This window comes from Quercus lobata, chromosome 3, assembly GCF_001633185.2.
Source record: "Quercus lobata isolate SW786 chromosome 3, ValleyOak3.0 Primary Assembly, whole genome shotgun sequence".
NCBI classification, from domain to species: Eukaryota; Viridiplantae; Streptophyta; class Magnoliopsida; order Fagales; family Fagaceae; genus Quercus; species Quercus lobata.
In genome coordinates, this window is record NC_044906.1 from 56,593,765 (window position 1) to 56,610,123 (window position 16,359).

Sequence of the window (16,359 nt, forward strand, 5' to 3'; positions counted from 1 at the left end):
TATCAACATATAACACGTTAATCTGCTATTTCAATCAACAACCAAAAAAAAAAAAAAACCAACTTATAACAATCACCATAGAATAATTATACAGAAAACCCTAAATTCACAAATTATAAGCTATCCAAATTCATAAGCATTAGAAAAAAAAAATTAAGCATAAATCTCCACAGTATTTTGGGGAAAAAATTATTTTAATCTTTAAATTTTCAAATTTATAATAATATGATGGATTTTTATAGAAAGAATATACCTTAAAATGTTGTATTTTGCGTGCTCTCTACTCAACTGATAGAGTGCATGAAACTTGGTTTAGTGGCCACAGATGTCAGTTTGTATGAAAGTGTGAATATTGGTGTGAAATAGCGTTTTTGGGCCAACTAATGAGAGCAAAAATATAAGCAAAACAAAGAAGAGAAATACTGAAGTACATTCCTGTGATCGCAATACCAAGCTAGATGATTTGGGGATTCATATATATAGAGGTGAGTTACACGAATAAAATATAAGATATATAATCTTGGAAATTGAGACTTCGGAGAGTTCTATTTAACATATAATTTCAAATTATATTGAAGTTAAATTATCTATCGATACTATTTATAAGATAATTCTCCTTTTTATATTAGATTTTTATGTGGTTCAAAAATACTTCCTAAATTTTAGGTTTAACAAAAAAAAATTTTGAAAATAATCCGGTAAAAATATATCTCTAACTCTATTTAAAATGTCTACAAAATAGGACACTTTCCTACTAATCTATGTTTTCAAAACAAACTTATCCAAAATTAAAAAAAAAAAAAAATATATATATATATATATATATAATGACACTAGATCACTCTTCAAAATAGGATATTCTTTAAAATGCCTACAAAATAAGACACTTTTCAAAACAAACTTATCCATTTTTTTTAATTATGACACAAAAAAAAAAAGACAAAAAAAAAAGCCACATAGACCTTTTTTTTCTTCTTCAGAAGTGTAAATAGACATCTGAACGGATCGTTTGGAATTAAAAAAAAAAAAAAAAAAAAAATCATATGTGAAATTCTAATCAATTAGCTATATATGTGTATAGAGATAGCGTTTATTTAAAAAAAAAAAAAAAAAAGCTTTTTGCACCTCTTAATTTTGTTAAAATACTACTGGTTACCTGATAGTCCTAATCCAACTAAATCAGCTATCTTATCCATATTTTGATATGCACATTGCTTGTTTTTTTTTTTTTTTTTTTTTTGCCAACTTTGGAAGTTTAACTCAAATCAATGAAAGAAGTGATAAAGTAGTTGTTGATAAGAACAAATAAATTTGTTTGTTCTTATCTAAAACATTGAAATTTGGTGAAGCTATTTGACGCAATCTCAACCTCTAAGCTCAACTTTTATTATATAGTATAGTATATGATTATTAAGTTCTTTTGATTACAAGCTTCAATTGTTTTAAAAAATAAATAAATTTAGATCTTTATGATATTTTATAGTTTTTACAAAAAGACATGTTTTGCTTGTTTTAAAGTAAAATTTTTTTCAAAATTTTTTTCCATTTTCAAGTGTTTGTTTGCATGTAAAATGTGACCAACTTGTAAAATATTTACCGTTGACTTTAAAATCCTTAATAAAAAGTTTTAAAACGTTTTACCTTTAGAATTTTGATAAAACATTTTACAAAAGCACACTGTGACTTCCCTTAACCCATTTGGTGGCTAACTCACCAGTCAAAGGCCTGACCTGCCGCTCCGGCAACTAATGTCGGGGATTTGGTAGCCTAAATGACAATAACCGATGTTGAAGTCTAGTGGCAAATGCTACCATTCCGATGAATGATGTCAGTCGTCCAGTCATCAGAGATGTCATTGTAGCAGCCAATGTTGGAGATTTGATAATTGGAGGCACTGTTCCTACCACTAATGCTGGAGGTTCGATGGTCGGAGACACCACTTAGGCAACAGTTGCCTATGTCTAGTTGTTGGACCTCCAGCACCAGCAACTTCAATGATTGAGCCACCGATTTTGGTGATTTGCTTGAAAACTTTTTACTTGTCATACCAAATACCTAAAAATATTTTACTTCAAGATAAACAAAGGGCAAATAATCTAAAAAGACTGCTCATGCAAAAAGTAAAAACTTCAACAACAATGTTTCAAAACTAGTCTCACATAGTTTAGTCGGTACTTTAGTTGGCTATTTGTTGCATCAGCGTAATTTTTGACACTATTTTGTTAGACTAAATTAATGTCAATGTGTGAAAGATAAACTATTCTTTTGGTCCCTAAAATTTGGTACCGGAATGATTTTGGTTCCACAAATCTAAAAAGTTCAAATTTCATCCTTGAAATTTCAAAAGGGGAACACTTTGGTCCCTCAATCTATTTTTCTATTCATGTGACTAATGGGATGCTAAGGCACCCCGTTTTATATATAGGGGCCAAACTCAAACCAACCACATATTCAAGGGACTAGAATTGAACCCACCACATATTTAAAGGATCATAATTAAATTGATACCATTGATGGAAGGAAATTTTTCCCTTTTTGAACCTTGAAAGACTGAAATTGAACTTACCCCAAATTAGAAGCATCAAAGTATAATTTACCCTAAATTAAGAAACCCTAAGCAATAGTGAAAATAAAAATCACACAAGTACCAAGAAAATCAATCACACAAGAACTAACCAAATTTACATGGAAAACCTCTTTAGTCTAGAAGGAAAAACCAAAGGCATATCCAACCAATCCTCTAATAAAATAGAGATTACAATCATGGTTTTAAAAATCAAACGGAACCGGCCAGTCTAACTGGCTCAACTGAGAACCAGGTACTAGTTCGGTCCAATAAAAATGCCCAAAACTAGTAAAAAACTAGCCAAAACCAAGAACCGCAAGCAAATCTAGTTTTGTCCCTGGTCCGGTTTTTAAAACCATGATTACAACACTCAAGTTTATGTCTAAAACTTGAGTTTGCAATAAATTAGGAAAATGCAAGAATAACTTTATGGGAATAAATACAATCTCATTGCAAAAAACTGGAATCTAGTGAAAACCAATTACACTACAAGATCCTATCAAAAATAAATAAATAAACAACATAAGAAGAGTTTTTGTGTTGAATTCTTCGACTTTACATAGTTACAACACTCATAATCCCCCTCTTGAGAAAAGCCCCCAATTTATTATCCTCGTGAATGAGGATATATTATTATATATAAAGCAGATAAAAAGCTATTATAATAATAATAAAAAATAAAAAAAATAAAAAAAATAAAAAAATAAAAAAATAAATAGAAAAAGAAAAAGAAAAAGATAAAAAGCTACAATGAGTTTTAAAATTGTGAATACACACCAAACAACACAAACTGTCCAAAACATTAAATACACCTAAAACAAAATTTGGGAAGTACGCAGATGACCAACCCCATCTTGTCCCAAATGTACATAGTTATTCAAAAAGGTTGGCCATTTGTCATTTAAAATCTCTCATTGCATTTGTTTCCTTCCAATATCAACTAGTTTATCTACTATTGGATTTGCCTATCGGTAGATATGATTAACTGATTAAGCGAGAGGTTCCATGTTGGCTGGCGCATTAGGTACCAACAACCAAAGATTAAGTTCGTAAAGAGTAAGAGGAAAAATTGTATTGGAATTCAGCCATTTTGTTACTAAATGCGAATCTGTTTCTAGTTGGATTTGACTCATTTGAGTATATTAATATATTATCCGTTGGCCTTAGCAAGAAGTAAAGCAAATTAGCAAAACAGATTGCTCAAAGTTCGGCTATAATACCATAGTAATATCAATAGTAAGAGTAAGAGAGAATGCAATAACCCAATTGCCCCGCCCAATTCATCCCTATCTCCCCAACATGGCATTTTTTGCCAAATATTCAGTTTTTATTAAAATTATTACTGATAAGCCTATGCTTGAAGTTATTTAGGCATATAGCACTTTTGACACTTGAGTTTAGCAAACTCCAATTTAAAATAGAAATCAAATTTAGCAAACCCAAGTTCCAAACTGATGTAATATTTTCAATTAAATGATTCATGTGAGTAACTATCTACTTCGAACTTAAGTTCCAAAAGACATTATATAACAAAATAGCTTCAGACAAAAACTTCTCACTAATATATTTTTTTTTGGGGTAAAAATTAAATATTTGAGGGGAAAAAAAATGCCCCCAACACCGAAGGGTCCTGGATGACCTTTTGCACTACCAGTAATATTTAATTTGAGGTATTTGGTGAAGGTGGGTTCCAACTTATTTTATGGCCTTATTTTTATTATATTCTTATTTTATTGCTTCTAATTAGATGGATAACTCTAGTTTTTGTTTCTTATGAGCCATATCTGTTTGGTTTCATTTTCATCACATGGGTCACGAAACAAAACACCTCCAAATTCGTAAAAATGTGAGTTATTTTGTTCTTCACAGATGAGAAGACGTTTGACGGTGTTTGTCTTTTTGCGGCTTTGCATTTTGTCTGTTTGCAGATTTTGTTGATGTTATCGCTGTGTTTTTTTTTAATTGTTGTTTGTTCGGGTTGGTACAGGAAAGATTATCTTAAGGGACATGGTGGAGTGGCGGCACACTACACGTTCCAATTGCCAGTGTGAACGCGTCATTCCTAAATACTTTCCGGAGAGAAATTGATGCTTTTCTTGCGTCAATTTGGCCTAAATTCAATGATATACACATCCTAGGTTTAAAGTTTGATGGTAGCTTGTGGTTAAAAGATTGTTAGGAGTAGTAGGGTAGTGGCACGTGTCCAAATGATCTAGAAAGACATGTGACACTTTAATGACAATTTTTTTTTTTTTTTTTTTTTTGTGTAATGACATTTTAAATATACATTAAATTGAAAGTTTAGAAATTTGAGACTTTGGACTAGAAGAGAAAGAAATTGAGGAAAAAGAAAAAGAAAAATAGAAAACAAGAAGCGTGATCCATTTGATCTTGGACTCTTTTTTTTTTTTTAATAGATAAATAGTATTTCAAATCTATAGCATTCGCTTTATAAAGATATATTTTTATCATCAAACCAATATATTAATTGATTTTAGTCTATGTGGGAAATTGAACTTTAGATATCATATTTAACAATAAGAGACTTTACCAATTAAACTTAATTAAACCTAAGCGTGATTGATTGAATCTTGAATTGATAAAATTTAAAAAAAAAAAAAAGAAAAAAAGAAGAAGAAGGAAATCATTAGATTATCTTGGTAACTTGTTTTAATTTTTGGTATCACAACTGATGTTGGTTTTGGACCACTTATAGCATTTACATCAACTTCAACAAGTGTTTAGTTAAATTAGCCCCCAAAAAATCTTCTTTTTCTATTTTAGCAAGTCAATTTTTCAATGCATGTACATTAGACTTAATACTCTGCCTCTAATTTATTTAAATAATTATTTTCTCTCTCTCCAAGTAACAATTTGTTTTGCTCCCCATGCTTTCCCCAATTTCAACCCAAAAGCCATATCAACCCGTGGGGGTCAAAAACGATGGAAGCCTTTAAGGAGGTTCCACGGATCTAATCGTATCAACTAATTTGTTGATGAAGGGGGTAATCCATAATAAGAACACTAGACAAGTAAGATCAATGGTTGAAATGAAAAAATCTTGTATATTTATATAACGCAACTGAACTTCTGCCAAGATTACAAACAAAATAAGCCTAAGCAAGAACACTTTTCTTTTTACTCTCTCTCTCTCTCTCTCTCTCTCTCTCTCTCTCTCTCTCTCTCTCTCTCTCTCTCTCTCTCTCTCTCTCTCTCTCTCTCTCCTTCCACCCTCAATAAGTGAGAATAGGTTTATTTATACCCTCAGCTCATCCTTCTCCTTAATGAATTACCAAGCTAAATGTCTGCAAATCCCCATCAGGTGTCTTCTCCCCTAATTTCATGATGAAAATGGACTTTTGGAACGTCCAACACTACTTAGGCCGATCATCCATAATTAAATGTAGCATGCATTAAATGGGAATACCTAATTAATGCAAAAGTAACTATTACTTGGATTGTGTGCCACTTTGCATGGCTCCCTAGTTGTATTATGGGTAATTCCTCTCTCAATGACTTTCTGGGTAATTCCTCCCTTGGTGGCTTTCCGGGTCAAGAATAATTGGGTGGGACCTTACCTCGGTTTAGCAAGTTTTCGCTATCTTTGCTCGGATGTAGTGGATCCAAACTAACCTGGTGTTTCCATTTATCCTTGTCACAAGAACCTTCTGCAGGCCTAATACCTCGAGTCGTGACCCAAGCTCGACATCTCAAGCATTACTTGGGTTGTTATATGGGCCCAACATCTCATGCCTATCTCGAGCTTCACAGGCCCAACATCCCTGGCTTACTTAACTCCTTGGTGGAGGGGATCATCCTCCCATACAACCCAAATCCAACACCAGCAACCCAAATCAGCCCAAATCAAACATCAATTGATCAACAATCTATGAATTAGATCATACCCTTTGCCATTGCCAATCTCACAAATCTATGGTACAATTATCACCATTCGTACCATGGTACTGCATATAGAGCTTATGATAATCACTGATTAAAAATCAACAAATCGACAATCAAACCTAAATCGCATGGCCAATCACATAGAGTTGCTAACCACAGTTGTTGCAGTTGCATTGATCTTCAACTCTTTCACTTCAAAATTACATTTCTCAAGATTAAAATCATGAGGCACTTCGTGAACTAAGTTTAATTCTTCAGTTAGATCGTCAATGAAATTTTCACCACTCAACTTTTCTTTTATAAATTGGCATCAATTTCACTGGAATGATCATGACCTTTGTTAACAATTTTTGTCCACTAAAGTCATACTCTTCAGGGATTAGAATCATAGGGCATTTCATGCCCCCAAACTCTAATTCTTGAGTGTTAGTGGATCTTTCCGCAGTCTTTTCTTCATACTTTGATGATTGACCACTTCTATTTTGGTCTTGACATCGAGTTACTTCATAGAATTATTTCCATAGCATCTCTCTTCGTTCACATAACTTTTGAATGATTAAATTTATTCTATAAACTTTGTATAACTCAAAGCCATCACTTGAATCTATAGGTTGGTTCAACATAGCCATATTTTCTTTAATTCTATTCTCTATAGCTGCATTTTTACTTAACATTAGCAAAGTAATTTACAAGCGCAGTTGATATGATTTTTGCCATAGATTACGCACATTTCTCCATCTAGACCCATGCTTTTTGTTGGATTTTCTCATTCAACGACTTGTTACCAGCATGTGTTCCCATTGAGGTCGCCAATTTGTTTGAGCACAAACCAACTTTTATTTGATGTTGCTCAAAGTGATACAAAGTTTCTCGAGGTTAATGACTTGACTTTGCGAAAGAAGACAAGGGTTCAGTTCGGTAACACCTAACTTGATAGGACTTTTTTGTGAACTGAATCATGAGAGACCTATATAGGTAATATTTGTACCCATAATTTTAACTCCACAAATTTTCTCTTAAACTTTATAGTTTAGTGGCATAATTTGCTTTCACTTTTTAGGAGAATTGAGTTCAGATCTTCCCTCCCCATTGCTGTCTTGATGTTCTGTGGAAATTTAAATTATGTTTTGAATTTTGCTAAATTTATAACATTCAATCCATAACATTTTTACAACAAATTTTAAGTGATGATTTGTGAAAATAACAATTTACTTATCGAAATTTGTTAGGAAAATGTTGTAAAAATAATATTTCTTTAAATTATATATGGAGAATAGAATTTAAAATAATAAATTTGCACCCCAAACTCCAACTAAAGTATTGCAGGCTCGCAGCCAATACACAGTCACTTCCAAGCTACAATTCACAATCCCTGGATGCAGCAGTATCTTAAGACCGAAACAAGAACTGCCAGCTCGTAGAAATTTGAGTTTTATTTTAGTTTTCTTAGAGGAAAAAATAATGTTTCCGCGACTGTTTGAAGGATTTTTTGGCTGCTGTCGGCATTTTTTTATGGATTTTGCCGAGAAACAAGGGGGTGTTTGGTACATGTGTTTGAAAATATGTGTTTTGTTATTTGAAAACATGTAAAAATATGTGTATGTTAAAAAATATATAAAAATACGTGTAATATTATTTAAAAACTTAAAATGTGAATTGACAAACCATTCCTAAGTTTTCAGAAGTCATGGTTAGGTAAGGAGAGTAATTGACACGATATAGCTTTAGCCCTTATCAAATAATTTTTGAATAGAAAGTTAATGCAAAGTGTCAATTCGAACTTTGCATTAAAGAAAAACAAACTACTCTGGCCTTCAGTTGATGATAAGTCTTAGTCTACACTCTTAAGTATGGTAGGTGGATTTCAACAAATAATAAATGAATGTTAAATTTTACTTTTTATGATTATTTGTTATTGAGAAGCATAAGTTTGTAAAGTTTATACAATACAATTTGTAATATCCCTACTAAAGTTATTCATGTTTGAATTATCTTCTATGATTCGTGATATATTAGTTTGTAAAATTTGTTTAATAAAATTTGTAATATATCTAACATTATTTTTTTTTATAACATTGTTAATGTTTTTTATTGCTTCTAATCAAATTTTGTTACATTATCAAAAAATATTTTTAGATTGATAACTCAGTTTTCTTGAGATCTACGTTTTTTAATTTCATGGTCATGATCAGATCTAGATCTTTTACTTACAAATCAAAATCCTAAAACCTAGCAATATCTTAAGATTGAAACATAAACTTCCACTCGTAAAACATGTTTTTTTTTTTTTTAATTATCAAAAAGCCTCGGATCGGAGGACGTAAAAATAACTAAATAAACACAAAAATTTTCACCCCAACACCTTTGGCTGTTTTTACTGTGTTGCGGATAGGCTAATCCAAACAGCAAAGCCATTTGATGATTTTTTTTACAATATTTAGCTGAAATTGAAATTTTTTTGTTGAAAATATTATAAATAAAACTAAAAGGTAGCTAAAATAGTATAATAGGACCCATGAATAGTATCAAAAAATACAATTAGACTTATAGTAGAAAAAATAAGCTAAATAGTAAAAAAAATTGACTTTTTAAACCATGCCAAACGTACACTAGGCCGTTTTTTCTACTTAATTCTTCTCCGGTTCTACGGTTATGCAGCTTGCCATAAAATATGTGTCAAGTTGTGATAAGATTACATTATTTATATATGGGTCTATCATTGATTTTTTGTGAAATAATAATCCAATTCTCATTTGACATGTGTAGGTTGTGATAAAGTACGTATCCCTAGAATTATCGTTCTTCCACGCTTCCTCTTTAGATAAAACGAATAATGTTTCATGCAACAATCCAAATAGTTAAATCCAGCTGTTGAACTTACATTAGGTGAGGCATATATTCCATCAAAATGCAAAACAGATTATTATATTGTTCACCAAAAAGCACAAAAACAAGCCTACATCGGAGTAGGCATTTTGCAAAATATTTTGCAACTTGCCACTCAACTCATAAAAGTTTATTTATTTATTTTTTATCTTATTCTTTCTCTCCTTCTCTTCTCTATAGTGTTATTTTTATAAAATGAATTGTAAAATTAAAAAAAAAAAAAAAAAAAAAAAAAAAAAAAAAAAAGAGATGTAAAGTGTGTTGATAATTAATGTGATTATATAAAATAAATAAAATGAGCTTTTAGTGATATAAATGCATTTTTTTTCAATGCTCTTAAGATTAAAACAAAAAGGCTCTCAGGCTGATAAAAATGAGTTCTACTTTTCTTTTTTTAACTAATATTTTCTGCAACAACTTCTGTGTCTGTTGTTGTGTTTGCCTTCTTTTTTTTTTCTTTTTTCTTTTTTTTTCTTTTTTTTAATTTAAAAAAAAAATGTTTGTCCTGGTTGGTACAGAGATAAATCTTTAAAGGCCAAGATTTGGTTAATGTGAACGCATCATTAGAGTGCAAGTGAAATTGTGAATGCATGATTTTCACTTTTTTAGAGCGTAGTACAAAGTGCTAGTGTGTGTGAAAGCGTCATTTTTAAAAGCTTTCTTGGTAGAGAAAACTTTTTTTTTTTTTTTTTTTAATTTAAAATACTGGTAGAGAAATCTGATATCTTCATAATTCATGAAGTCAATTTGGCCTAAATTCAATAATACCAATTCTGCGTCATAATGCTCCATGACTCTAATTACCGCTAGTAGTTTTGGAATTAGCGTGTTGTTGTATGTTTGTGTGTTATATAAAAAAATTATGCATCATAATCAAAAATAAGTTTGGTATATGTTTCAATGTTTCATACTTCGTCTGAATTTTGGTCTAAAGTAATGGTAGATTGTGGTTATAAGATTGTCGGTAGGAGAATAGCATGTGTATAATATGTTCAAATAATTTGAAAAGACATTTTTTCTTTTACTTTAATCACGTATAGATATTACTCTACGACTCTAACTGCCGCTAACAATTTTAAAATTGGCATGTTGTTGTATGTTTGTGTGTAATAAAAAAAAATTCTGCGTCATAATCAAAATAAGTTTGGTATATGTTGCGAAGTTTCATACTCTCTCTGAATTCTGGTCTAAAGTGATGGTAGATTGTGTTTATAAGATTGTCAGTAGGAGAATGGCACGTGTATAATATGTTCAAATAATTTGAAAAGACATTTGTTCTTTTACTTCAGTCATGTGTACATATGTCAGACTCTGACAATAGCAAACATACCTGTTTACTTTTTTTTTAATCTCAATTTTATTTATAAAAAAATAAAATAAAAACCTCCAAATTTAGATTTTTTTTTAATAAATAAGCTATTTTTTTTTTCTTACCTTTAACAAATAAGCTACCAAAAATTAAAGGATTTCAAAAATAGACTTAAAAATTTTGGAGGTAAGAAAAGGCAAAAAAAAAAAAAAAAAAAAAAAAAAGTCGTCAACGTAATAATCACTTTACAAGAAGTTATCAGACCCATAGGTTTAGAACCTAGGCAAGGTTAGAGTTGAAGTTAGAGCCTAACCACTCAGCTACGCTTACAAGTTGATGCTCCAAAAAAAAAAAAAAAAAAAAAAAAAAAAAGCTTGAAGTAAACTTAACGCAATTTTTTTTTTATTTAAATAAAAACAACTTAACACAATTCTATTCTACTTAATTAAATTATCAATCTCTTACAAGGATTATAAAAAAAAAATCATAATTAAAATCTTTCAAAGATATTCAACTTTACTTCAAAAATTAATCATAAATTTTAATATTTTCATGGTTATTATTTTATTTTAGTAACTTTCTTATTTAATTATTAAATATATACTTGAAAATCATTAAATTTCCCTCACATATATAGATATATTAGTCAATTTTGCTAGTTTTATAAATTTAATATCTATATTTAGGCTTTAATTAATTATTAAAGTAATTATGACGTTATCGCGGTTCGATTTCAATTGAACCTTGGTCCAACCTTAAAAATCTTGAACATTTCCTTTTACCGGTTTTTTGAATGGTTCAGGTTTGAAAAACATGGGCAAAAGCATAGAGTAGGATTTCTATTTCTAATTTAAAATAATAATAATGAGATGGGATTGATTATATAAATATGTTACTTAAGCTAAAAACTAACATTTGAATCACTTTTCTAGTGATTCCATGGGTATAAAAATGGGGTGCAAGGCCAATTCGAGGCAATGTGGTATTGATCTAACCACAGTTTTTTGAGATAAAAATGTCCTTATGAACCTCCATCAACCTTAGCCTACTTGCACGGGCTCAATAACTTGCGCATGTAGGAATCAAAGCCTACACACCCAAAGCTAAGGGTTTTCAGAGTGTTTTGTATGTTTAGAAAAATTGGGCTCATATTCATCTTGCTTGGCAAATATCCTTTACTATTGGGCTCCCAAAGTCTCATCCCCAGTAGTTTCCAATTCTGTTGGACTAGGCACCACCCTGCAACTATGATATAACTTCACCTGCTTCTTTCCCAAGTGCTCCTTGGTGAATACAACGAAGCCACTCCCCGCAGCTCCAAGCCAAAATATGCATGTTTTTTCCACCACAATGGCTCACGCACAAAACAATGTTGGCATTTTGCACTACCCGCACAAAATGAAATAATGCTTGTCGAGGAACAGGGGCTTAAGTCGAAAAAGGATGCAAAATGGGGTGTCTATACACTATTTCCTTTTATTTTCTTAATTTTGCCATATCCCAAGCCCGTGTAATATTTTATGGGAAATTTGAAGAAGTGTGATATGGAAGGAAAAAAGTGTGGCCTATTGAACTCACCCATGGGCCCAAGAAGTGGATTTTGCCAAGTAGGCTAAAAATGTTTGCATAACTTATGTGCAAATTAGCAAGCCCATTTATAAGCCATGAACACAAAAATAACACTTGAATAATTTGTTTTATATCCCATTTTGGCCTAATCACCTTAAGTCATGAAAAGCTCCCTAACCGTATTTAACGATAATTGATGAAGTTTGTCAAATTTAGCAGGCTCTTAGGGGATCGATTCCTCTATAAAGGCTTGACAAAGCTGATTTAGCTAATTTGATAATCCAAATTTGGTAGCAAACTAATGTTGCAATGTTAAAAAAGCCCACTTTTTAAGGTTGCTAATTTTTCAAATATCTAGCTACCAAGAGCTTTGATCATTACCTAAAGATGGATACTAGACATACCTCTTATCTACTTTAATGCCCTGTCCCAAACCAAGTATTAATTGAACTTCATCTACCTCATCAACCACATTTATACTTCTGACTTACGCCACAACCTCTTATTATAAGAAGTTGCAAACTTAAAGCATGTTTGTGTGTGTGGTAGCACAAGTAGTGCCCTCTCTCTCCATTTGTTTTACGATGATATTTTGTTGTCATTATTATCGATTGATTGATTTTTTTTTCCGAGTGATTAAAGAACCTTTGAGTGATCCTTAATATATACTGCTAGCCTCCTTAATTTAAAGAAAAAAAAATGTTATGTCTACACCATTTTTACAACAAATCCTATGTTACAGGTTATTACGAATTGTTATTGATGGAGTAGAAAAGTAATTTCAGTGGTAAATTCAAATTAGAACCAATAACAATTAACCATCTATGATTTGTTGTGAAAATGTTGTGAACGTAACTCCTCTCTAATTTAAAAGATCAAATTGAGTAGTCCCATCTCTTTTGAACTTGGGTCATGGGTCCAAAACCTCATTTGCTTGCCATCTCAAATCGACCCCATTAAAGGAAATAATGTGATTTCTGGAAGTCTAAGACAAGGGGGTTTAAATGTGATTGGATAAACTAAGGATGGGGGCTTAAATACTTCCTAACTCAAATCACTGAACTGATTGTGGACTTCCTAACTCAAATCACAGTTAAACAAATGCATTTTTAACATTCATTTGTAAGAAAGTCCAATGCTAAGAAGCTGCTATGAATGTACTCACAGAAAAGAGACAAGAAATTGGGGCAAAGTGTCTTTGTAGTCAATGCTATAAGTCTTCGTTTGGATAAAATTATTGGAAAAGTTGGAGCATAAAAACTGTAGGAAGGATAGGAAAGTTATCTATTTTTCACCATGTGTGTTTGGTATAAAGAATCGAAATGTGGTAAGATAGAAAATAAATATACATTGAAATGGAAATTGTATGTATCTACTATTATACCCCTATTGCATAAGAAGTAATTTTTCTATTAGTATATAATAAATGATAAAGTTTAGTTATAAAATTAGTTATAGCTCAATATCTTTTGATTGAAGGTGAATTTTGACAAATCTACCATTTGATTACATTTTATTCTCATATCCTCCATGTTTGCAAAATTTCTAGAAAATGAAAGATCAATAATTTGTTTAAATTGCAAGTTTTTATAGTTTAAAATTATATATAAAATATAATCTTAAAGATCATATAGTAAATAATATCTAATTGACACAAAATTTGACATGTGTATTAAGAACATAAAAAATAAGTAATTTAACGATTAGATTTTTGAAATATATAGTAATATTAATGATATTGAGTAAAGTTATAATCTTATGTTATAACTAATTTTGTAACTAAACTTTATCTTATAATAAATATCTTTTTTTCATTCTTATAAATTAAAAAAATTAAAAAAGAAAAAGAAAAAAAGAAGAAGAAGATAATGTCATTAGTTCAATTAGTGGAGATGAACACATACGAAGACAGAATTATTCTTTTTTGGGCTGATGTTTCTTATTTCGTCCCACATGGTAATTGATTTTGACACCTTCACTAGCTCCTTCACTCTAACGACAAGTTATATTTGTAAGCGACCGGTGTATTAAACAAAGTCCATACGATAAGACAATTTTCCATAGGAAAACCAAGACCAGGACTTGTGTCTTGTCCTGTAGTCCCCAGAGAAGAAACCTCAATGCTTTCGAAACCAGGCTCAGCATCTCTGTCTCATATAGTCATGCTCCGAAAGCTAAGCTAACCCAAACCAAGCTCTAACAGCCATTACTGGGCTTATTTGGACTGGACCATGCTCCTAGAAACTGTACCTATGTAGAAGCCCATATTCATACTGGAAATGCAAACGATTTAGTTTATTATGAACTATTGCTGTAAACGAGCAGGCCCAATTAAAAAAAAGGATTTAGAATTGTTTTATATAATTTTTTTTGAACATAAGTTGAACTTAACCTCATCATCAAGTTGATTAAAAACAAAAACCTCTTCAACAAGATAGATTTTATATTTAAATTTGATTAATTTATTGTTGAATAAGTTTAGGTTTTATTCACAAATTACTTGTGATTAACTATTTTTTTCCCTGCATATAGTAAACATGCCTAATACTTTTTGCCCCTTAAAAAATCATACCACGTAACTGAATTATAGTTTGAAATTATATTATTTAAGTTAATTAGATAGAATGATTATTAAAAAAAGTTCATGACTTTATATACTCCTAAAGCCAGTGGTATAGACTCTAGTAAGCATTCAGTCTTTAAAAGTATATATAAACAAAAGAAGGGTACAAATATGTTTCAATATATTTTACATCAATCATTATGTTTCAATATATTGTACATCAATCATTTATCAAAATGAAATTCAACATATATATTTTTTATTCTTGAAAATAATATATGATTGATTCTATGCTAAATTATGTAGGTAATTTCTTTTTCAATGTACAAAATTCTTTTTTTGTTGTGAAACTTTTTTTTTTGAGAAGAAAAATGTTAGCTTGGTAGTTGCAATAAAAACTAAAAACAAGAAGAATAAGCAGGAGTACAATTACTTTTTATAGAAGTTGATGGGTTGTTAATCTTTTAATCACCTACCAACAATTTCGTACAATTCAAAACAAAATGGTGATGAATAGAAAATAAAATCCACACGAGTCCTCAGATCTACAATCCATCCATCTATTTCAAAATTTTGAAGGAAAAAGAATTTAACATGAAATACATTGTAAAAAATGAAGAAGTGCCACACATAAATATATAAATAAGAGCAAGTGACAACCTTTGGATAGAATAAAAATGTAATACCCCTTGAAAGCAACCTCTTCGTTTGAATTTAAATTTTGGTAGATTAATAAATTTTTTTATTTATTTTATAAATATATAAATAAGAGCAAGTAAGAACTTTGGATAGAAATAAAAATGGAATATCCCTTTAATTAAGGAAACCTCTTTGTTTGACCTTAAATTTTTGTTGATTAATAAAATCTTGCTTGTGGGGCCAGAGAATTTGCGAGGACGTGCAACGAAAGTCCAAATGGCCTAGAGGTGTAGCCGAGGACGATCTTGTCCTCGGCATCCCAAAACTTAGAAGGAAAGAATGGCACGCCATCAAAGGCAGCCCCCAGAGCGCTCCCAGAAGAAAGGGCGAGTACAGTGTAGGAGCAGTTCAAGGGAAAGACTGCTAATACTGCAATTAAGTACTATGTGTCTGATAGGGCTATACTCTACAGCTTTTACAACCACCCCCAACCACTTTGGGTATGGGCTGACAAACAAGTATCAGCCCTAAAAAGCCGAACCTACACGTGGACGTTTGAGAAAGGGGAAAAGCTAGTATAAAAAGAGGAGGAAGCAGCCAGAAAAGGAGGAGGGCATAAGGCAGATCGTCTCCAAGGGCCATTGAATCCTAACGTAAAAAGAATAATAAGAACATTAAGCTTCTCAGACGAGGTCCAAGGACCGGAGCCACTTAGGCCGTGCCGAGGAGAAAGTCTTCTTAGATATGCTAAGTTCACCTCTATGTAGTCACCATGAACACTATGACTAACTGCTGTCCGATGATCAAGGCCTAGTCTTTTAGTCCACTCTCTACAAATTTATTGTTTGGGCCTTTAACGTTCGAACCCAATATACCAATTTGGGGTCGTTACAAATTGAGTCCTTACATTGTTTATTAAAGAAT